This window comes from Aulostomus chinensis, chromosome 13 (assembly GCF_037954235.1).
Source record: "Aulostomus chinensis isolate RoL2024-O1b breed Wild chromosome 13, RoL_Achi_v1.0, whole genome shotgun sequence".
In the NCBI taxonomy this organism is placed as follows: Eukaryota; Metazoa; Chordata; class Actinopteri; order Syngnathiformes; family Aulostomidae; genus Aulostomus; species Aulostomus chinensis.
The window spans coordinates 1,762,657-1,770,276 of NC_141332.1; positions in this window are offsets into that span (position 1 = coordinate 1,762,657).

Below are 7,620 nucleotides of genomic sequence, written 5' to 3' on the forward strand. Positions count from 1 at the left end.
ACAAACATTAAAATGACACAATGCAGAAGAAATGCCATTTTTTCAGCCAGGTGCACAGAGACGGTGTGGGGTAGTGTGCTGCTGCTGCTGCAGTAACAGGAGTGGTAACCATGGTAACAACTAAGCTGCAGGAAGCGCCGTGTGCAGAGTTGTATGTCAGAATTGATGCAAACTATTGAGATTTACTCAAAACTGTGCCAAACATCTGTATATTTTGTGAGTATACATTGCGTACAATGGCATTTCAGATGCAGCTTGAGGGTAACATCAATCAACCTTGCATCATCAGTGAGCTCGGTATAAGGACGCTAGTTACTCAAAAGGAGCTTGCCAGTCAGAACTTAATGCCACACTGCTAGTTAGCTAGCTAGCTTTAAATCCTGTTAGCAACCACACAAATGGAATAAATTTGCAAGCTACAGTCATTCACATTTACATTTAACTTTTCCCTCGTGGAAGAGTACTGTGCAGCAAGCTAACAAAAACAAAATGTGTCCTCGTATGCATCCTAACAGCTAATGCCCTTGGCCATTAGTGCCTGTAGAGCTAGCTGCTAACTCAGCAGGTTTGTGAAGAGACATGTCGGCTAAACTACTGTATGTAACATTATTAGAACCTACTGTATGTTCACATGTACATAGAAATCACAAGGCTGACCAAATTTACTTTTAATTTAGAGGGGTTGCTTTTCTTTCTAATCTTCAAAATCAATGTGTTCTAATAGCTAGACAACAGTAGATTTTGTTCTTCACCACAGTGATGCTGCGTGCCGTGACTTTGTCCAGTGCAGAAACCAACTCCAGAGTTATAGACACCGACACTAGCCAATGTGATTTCATTGATGGTTGCTGAAAAAAAAGAAATGTCCTTTTTTGGATTACATAGCTGGGAGCTTAGAATGTACTGTTCGAACAATGTCAAATACTTTTGTAAGCAGTATGGCACGTCGGGCTTGAATTCTAACTTTCGGGTAAATTTAGATAAAATCTAGGGCCATGAGTAAACAAATTTAATTAGACACCCCCTAAATGTGTAATTTGCATGTTTCTTTACGGTAGTTTTAAAATATACATGTTTAGGGAGATAACAAGCCAAAAATATCTCAATATTGACCAGTCCATGAAAAATAAATGTTTTTGCCCATCTTGCCTTAATTTCCTGCACCTGTCATAGATGTCAAATTGGCATCCAAAAATGTACCCAGTTCAAAGGTCAAATGTTGAACATCAATATGACGTCCAAGTTGGGTCACGGTTGGATGTCCAAAAAGTGGATCCAGTTTGGATGTCGAATGGATGTCAAGAAATGGCCATGGACTGACCAAAATAGACATGATCTGCACCTCTATCCGATGTCCAGTGTTTCATGGGTACTGAGACATAGTATTTTATCATTCAAATGTCCCTTTGTTTTTCAGTTTTCAGTTGTTTTTCTTGTTTCTATATGTCCAAGTTATCATGTGGGTTACATTAAGTCTGAGATAGTCAAATGTCTGAAAAACATCTTGTTTGCATTGAGGCGATACATTTTCTATATTCATTTTTTAAATGTTCATATCTGGCAGGTATAAAAGCTGGCTAAAGTTCAACTTCTATCTTTTTATATGAGAGCTGACTTTTTGTTCTTAGAATGCCCAGTGGCAAAGATTGTGTAAGGGTTCAAGTGAGTCTGTCCTTTGTGGTTTCTTCTTCAGCACATGCTTGTTGTGTTTTGAACACATTTCCCTCTTGCAAGATTAAAGAATTGCTCAGACTCAACAACAGTTTGTGTTATTTGTTTGATTAAGATTCTCGGGAAAAACTGTGTCTATCTTAATAATTTTTCCACCACAGAGACATACACCAAATGACATGCAGCTGTTGTTGCAGCAAAAGGATGTTCCACAAAGTGTGGTCTCAGGGGGGCTGAATACTTTTGCACACTGCACTTTTCAGTTTTTTATTTGTTGCATTACAGAACACGTCACACATCTACACTTGACAGATGCAGTTGGATATATTCCTCTTCATTACTGTCGTGGTCAGCAGTTCTGACCACTGATTTTCCATTGTCACCCTGAACACAACTCCACTCACTCCCTCAGCCAACCTCCTCAGCTAGTCAGCCCTCAACCACCTGCACCTGTCCCCATGTTATTTAGGTCTCCCTCCCTCAGCTCTCTGCCAGATTGTTATGCTCCCATGCAAGAGTCTCCAGCATTATCCTTTGGACTGCCTTCCTGGCTTCAGACCTGCTTCTGTCTGCCCCTATGTCTCTGGATCTCACGGTATCGACCTGCACCTGAACCTCAACCGCACTCCAGTCCCCCCTCTCCTCTAATCAATCTGAATAAAAGCCATTACCAATTAGGGTTGCCAACCGTCCTGTATTAGATGGGATGCCCCGTATTTGGGATGCGCCTCTTTTAGCTCAAATACAGGGTGTCCTGGCTAATATGAGATAGTTGGCAACCCTATTACCAATCAAACAACTGCCAGCGTCACTGCATTTGGGTCCATCCATACCATGTTTCAATGACTAGATCAATTATGACTTCATAACACTGTAGAGCACAAGCCACTCAAAAAAACAGTGCAGAGAAAGAAACCAAACAGATGAAACCATAAAGAAGAGGTGACTCTACATCAGTCACCAGGGGAGATGGAAAAGTGTTTTTCGAAGAGGTTTAACAATAAACCAATTCTGATGCGTTCTACTGTCCATAACGAACAGCAGAAGACACCTCCCTGCATCTGCCTGATGTTTTTTGTACATTGATCATGATGGAAACTTGATGCATGTCTTTAATACATGTCAAAATAAAGTTATGTTAGGTTCTTTTTCGTGGCCCTAAAAAAATCCCAACAAAACAAACCATGACTAAGGTGAGTATTGAATTCAGTCTCCCCCATACACTACAGTGATGAAGATCTCTTAGAGCAGTTCACCTATTCATGTCTTAGTCTGTCCATCACTCTTCCCTTTCTCTCTCTCTCTTTATCTCTGCCTCTTTCTTTCCTTCTGTACATCTGTCTTTCTCTATTATCTGTCTTTGTCTGTGCCCTGCTTTTCTACTCCCCCTCCTACTGTTGCAGGATGTGCTTGCTCATGGAGAATTGTTGGGTGTAAATTAATTGAAGCAGTGTAGAACTAGACCTGCTCTACTTGTAAAGTGTCATGAGATAACTTTTGTTGTGATTTGGCGCTAGACAAAGAAAATTGACTTGACTTGGTTTTACCTCAAGATATTAGTCTGGAAAGAAGCATATATGAGCAGCTTAGATCTGACAAGAAGAGCTCAGTCCAATCAAAATCCACATTTATAAACTGATTTTAATGTTTTTTCTTTGATATGTTAGTGTTGGCACATCTAGTTTAATTTGAATTTTAATTGATATTGATATTGGGCCTGTCCTGAGGCAGCGCCTCTGTTAAGCAGTCAACAGCTAATCCCTGGTGTAAACAATAGTATCATTACTGCACACAGACTCCCTGAAAAAGTTAACAAACAGCCCTGCCAGACAGCCTGATGAATGTGTGTGCCAGGAGCGTCTGGAGAGGGAGTGGCCAGATGACATGTGCGCCTGGAGGAGAAGAGAATAGAGAGCGTGTGGGAACTTCGTCCTTTAAATCCTCTAGCAGTGATTACGCACCTGGACACCTGGGACACCTAGGACAGGAGAAACACAGAGACATTAAATTCCCAGGCCAGTAGAGGGAGACAATGTAATAATTACAAAGGCCAAATATTCAAGCTTCCGTGTCTTCAGAAAAAGACCAAATAAATCTGGACGAAAAGTTTAGTCTGCAAAGGTAGTGTTGCTGAATTGAATGCATGAGAGGAAGTGATGAATTCTCTACTCACTAAAAACCTGTATTAAGGTAATAGAAGCACAAACTAAGAGAGTCAACCTTAAGGTGAAATATAATCCTATCTAAAAAATGACTATTTTATGCTGAATGGATATACAATTATCAGTTGAGGAAGGAAAACTTGAAATTCCTTTAAACAACAATTTAATGGCTGGTTAAACTAGGTATTTATCTAAATGTCTGCAACCAAGTCTTGTGTACCAAGCTGACACACATTTAGTTGCAGATTCAGGGAAACACAAAACAAGGTATTTTCCAAGCTAAATCATAAGACTTGAGGGTAAGCTGCAAAACTTTTTAACATGTGAAACCTGTTGTGAACGTAGCACAGGATGAGCAGGACTCAAATGCAGGACACAGATCGGTGGGATCAGACAAGTGGAGTTCATTCACAGGCAGAGGTCAGTGCACAGGTGAACAAAACAACAGGCAGAGATATCCAAAAAGGAGAAGCAAAAGGCGAGGTCAAAAACAAGCAAGGTTCAGATAACGACAAGGCTATGACAAGTCCCAGGTGCATCAGGGCGAGCAGCATGAAAGTCCCTGATGACGGAGGGGTCCATGATGAATCTTGACGAGATCTCCACCCAAAGTGGAAAGGGGAAAAACCAGTGGAGACAGACGGGAGGGTGTTGTGAGCGAAACTCCATCCAAATCAGTTTCTGGGACCAGCTGTCGGGGTTCTGGGATGCAGGGATGTGAAGGCCGGTCTCCAAGTCCTGGTTGAGCCGCTCGGACTGCCCATTGGTCTGAGGGTGGAACCCAGAAGAGAGGCTGATGGAGGCACCGAGCAGGATGCAGAACTCTTTCCAGAACAGGGAAATGAACTGAGGGCCCCGGTCTGTGACTATGTCCATGGGGAAACCATGAAGACAGAAGACTTGACACATAATTACCTAAGCCGTTTCTTTGACTGAGGGAAGCTTGGGCAGAGCAATAAAATGTACCATCTTGGAAAATCTATCGGCTACCGTTAAAACCACAGTGTTACTGTTAGAGGGAGGCAGTCCTGTGACAAAGTCCATGGTGATGTGGGACCAGGGGCGTTGAGGAATGGACAGGGGCCTGAGCTCTCCTGAGGGCTTCTTGGTGAGAAACTTTGTTGGTAGCACAGACAGAACATGCACTGATGTAGTCTGTGATACCCTGGACCATTTTGGGCCACCAGAAACGTTGTTGAACAACAAACAAAGTCTTACTGACACCAGGGTGACAGGCAGTCTTATTGGTGTGGGCCCAATGAATAACATCCCCCCTGAGGGCCTGAACAACAAACGGTTTTCCCACAGGACACTCCAGGGGAATGGTGACCCCTTCAGACCCTGGAATGCAGCTTCACATTCAGGGCTTCAGATAAATGGTCTGTGGGGAGAGGAAACATCATGCAGAGGTGCGGCTCTAGTTTCAAATGAACTCTCTGTAAAAGTTAACAAAACTCAAAAACCTTTGAACCTCCTTGTGAGAACTGGGTGGGGCCCACTGCGGAGACCTTCTCAGGATCCATCCTGATCTCCCCCTCAGCAAGCACTAACCCAAGGAATGATACCGAGTCTAGTGTATTAATGAGAGGGAGACCAACAGGCTGCTCATTGTTTACTGAGCCAGACTCCTTCACTGAACAATGGGGCATGCGCGCTGTACCTTGAACTGTCCTGGTTACCCATAGATCTAGCTAACATAGATCATGAACATAGTTACCATACCAGAACTAACTGGTCAATCAAATATGTGGTGAATCAATACACCACATTATCTCCCCTTTTAGCTGAGAATAACCATAGAAATATGAACAACATCAATTTTCCTTTTTCGTTAGTAAACGTGTAATGCCAGGTGAAAAGTAACAACAAATAGCTACAATTGAACTCCAATTACTCACAATAACATAATGTAGCATTTTTGGTTTTATCATTTCATCATGAACATGTTGTTCAGAAAAGGTCCAGCAAAGTCTAAAAGAAGTCTTTTCCAGGACTCACCTGGAAATTCCCATGGGTTTAGTGGAACATCTTGAGGCCTTTGTTGCTCCATCTGGCATGTTTCACATTCTTTGCACATTTGCTTCACATCATAGTCAAGATTTGGCCACCATACAAAGTTACGAGCAAGAGCTTTAGTCTTCACTCTACCTTGGTGGCCTGAGTGAATTTCCTGTAACACAGCTTTTCTCATTTTTGAGGGTACAATGACTCTGGTCCACCAAAGGACACAACCTTGCTCTGTAGATAACTTGCTTCTCTTGATGAAAAACTTTTCAACATCTCTTCGACTTTTTCTGGCCAACCTTCCATGACATACTTGTAGACACGGCCTAGCTCACTGTCAGTGCGTGTCATCTGGGCTACTGAAGTGGCTTTGAGCGGTGCCCTTTGTAGATGTTCTGCAAGCAGTGAGTGGACAGTAGCCGATGCTACAGTAGTTCCTGTGTTGCTGGTCTCAGGTAAAGGGCAACGGGAGTCTCCATCAGCATTACTGTGCTCTTCTGACTTACGATAGACAATTTTGTAGTCATAAGCTGACAGTATAATAGCCCAGTTGAATGCGTGTAGCAGCCAGTGTAGGCAGAGGGGGCGATGGTCTGTGACTAAAGTGAAATGTCTACCCCACAAATACTGGTGGAATTTCTTTACACTTTAATCAATCCAAGAGCTTCCTTGTCTATTTGAGAATACTTTTTCTCTGCTGGAGACAATGCACGGGAAGCATGAGTGATTGGTCTCCCCATTTGGCATGGTGTGTTGGATCACTACTCCAATGCCATATGCGAAGGCATCATATGCTAGAGTGAATGGAAGACTGGGATCATAGTGTGCTAAAACCTAATCATTCGTCAACAGGTCCTTGCACTTCACAAAAGCAGACTGTTCTGCCTCAGTCCATTTCTAAACCACATCTCCTCGAAGAAGTACGTACAGTGGTGCCAACACTGTGCTCTGCTGGGGCAAAAATCTCCCATAATAATTTAAAAGACCCAAAAAAGCTTGTAGCTCCTTAACATTGGTAGGTGCAGGAGCCTCTTGAATTGCTCTCACCTTCTCCCCTAAAGGGTGAATGCCAAGCTGGTCCAGTATGTGACCCAAATACTCAAGCTGTGTTTTCCCAAACTCACACTTTCAGAGCCTTTCACTCGTAGTCCATTTATACACAAACAGCCCTCGGTGGGTGTTGATGGTAGTGTATTTTTTGGAGTCATCATCTAACAAATCTTGCTGATAAGCTGCTGCTAAGTCAATCTTGGAGAAAATCTTACCTCCACTAAGGGTAGCTAAAAGCGCATCTAAGCAAGGTAAGGGTTTCAAGTGCCTGATTAACTGACACCTTATAATCACCACACAGGCAAAGTGACTGATCCTTCTTTACCACCGGAACTATCGGTGCTGCCCAGTCACCAATGTTTTACTGGAGATATAATGCTAGCTTCCTCCAGCCTTTTGAGTTCCATCTCTACTCTTTCCTTCATCGCAAATGGGAGGGACCTGTGTTTGAAGAATTTAGGAGTCACCTCTGGTCTGATCATGACTGAGGCTTTAATTTCCTTGAGCATCCCTAACCCCTCCTGAAACACTTCTGTGTATTTCTTGAGCAACTTCCTGACTGAGCTACAATTTGTTTCCTTCAAAAACTGATTTCTGCCCAGTTTAGTTTAAGTTGCCTCAGCCAGTCTCTTCCACATAATGTTGCTCCTTTCATACTCCTTTAATAACTAGAAAAGGTAAAACTGCTCTCTGACGCTGATACTCAACTGTGGCTGTGACTTGACCCAATATA